Here is a 1,826-nt window from a genome sequence, read left to right as displayed (position 1 = left end):
ACCATTTCAGTACTTTCACAGCTTCAACAGTCAAGTACAGTATGTACAGATAGTGGCTACGTCAAACAGACACTCTGTAAATTGTTCTGCTTAATAGAGTTTGCTCGTTTTCAATGTTAGAACTTTTTAATTAAATTTACAACATGGTCACTATAGAAAATACATGTATTATCTACTGCTGTGTAACAAATTACTTCAGACCTGGTGGCTTAAAACAAGTCATATGTTGCTAACCATGGGACATGTTCTGGGAAATTCACTGGGCAATGTCATTGTTGTGTGAACATGATAGTGCACTTTCATAAACAGAGATGGCTAGTACTACTCAATAGTGCAGTCCTCTTGACTGTACTCATCTCAGGGTCATTCTAGGTCATCTCCTGAGGCTGCAGTCAAGCTTTCAGCTCAGTCCTCTGAAGGTGTTTCCAAGATGGTCTACTCTGGTGACTGCAACATGCCTCAGTTCTTTGCCAAGTGAGCCTCTATCCACAGGCTGCTTGGGTTTCATGGAATGACATCTGGCAATCCCCAGAGTGAGTAACCCAAGAGAGTGAGTGAACACGCAGCTGTAGAACCTCTTATGAACGAGTTAGACCTTCATTTTTGGATTTTCCTGTCAGGAGTGAGTCACTAAATCCTGTCCACATTCAAAGGGAGAGAAAAGAGGCTCCGCCTTTTGAAGGGAATATCTAAGGATGTGTGGATGCATTTTAAACTACCATAGTACATTTAATTATTGTGTTCACTGCAGAAAAACTGTAATTCCAGTACCTATTTGGGCATATATACTTTAAGTTTTCAAAATATTTACAAACTTTCTCAAAAATAAACCTACTTACTTTGAAAAAGAAAGAAAGAAAGCGGAAGACAATTTCCTATGACATGACCAATTAATTATTTTTCCTTCTAAGCCAAACTAACACTTATGATGCCTTAAAATCATACAAGGTATCATTCCTTTAAAATTTCTTCTACAGCAGGAGGCAATGGCACACACCTATAATCCCAGTGGCTTGGGAGGCTGAGACAGGATGATCACGAGTTCAAAGCCAGCCTCAGCAACAGTGAGGTGCTAAAAAACTCAATGAAACCCTGCCTCTAAATAAAAAATACAAAATAGAGCTATGTGGTTCAGTGGTTGAGTGCCCCTGAGTTCAATCCCCCATACCAAAAAAAAATTTTTTTTCCTTTACAACATTTCCCTTTCCTGTCTTGAATCAAACTCCTAACAGAGATCAAGAAGAACTATAAAGTATGAAAAGTTTTTGTTTTCTTAAGTGCTGGGAATAAAATGTAGAGCTTGGAACACGCTTGACAAGTGCTCTACAACTGAACACCCCAACCCTTGAAAGAGATTTCTTAAACACTTCATATCATGGCTGAGAAATAGAACAGAATCCTCTATTGGTTAGAGGGGGCTGGGATTGTGGCTCAATAGTAGAATGCTCGCCTAGCACATGTGAGGCCCTGGGTTCGATCCTTAGCACCACATAAAAATGAATAAACTAAACAAGATTTTAAAAAAGAATGTAATTAACAACAATGAACTGGCCAATCCAAATGGAGAGCAAATGTGTGTTGAAGCTTGATGCAAAGACAGGTCACTTTTCAATGTTTTCTTTTTTTACTACCTTTTCCTTGTTTAGATCTGATCATTTCAGAGGTGCACCTCTGATGTTTCAATTTTTTAATATTTGTTTTTTCCTCTGTAATAGGTGTAATATAAATACTCTTTTCCCTGAAATGACTAAACAGTAATGATCCTAATAATTCTTGGGAATTAGATGGAAGAAATAGAGCAACACAATTGTTCTTTCAATCACACT

This window comes from Urocitellus parryii, chromosome 8, assembly GCF_045843805.1.
Source record: "Urocitellus parryii isolate mUroPar1 chromosome 8, mUroPar1.hap1, whole genome shotgun sequence".
NCBI classification, from domain to species: domain Eukaryota; kingdom Metazoa; phylum Chordata; class Mammalia; order Rodentia; family Sciuridae; genus Urocitellus; species Urocitellus parryii.
Note: the sequence above shows the minus strand (reverse complement) of the source record.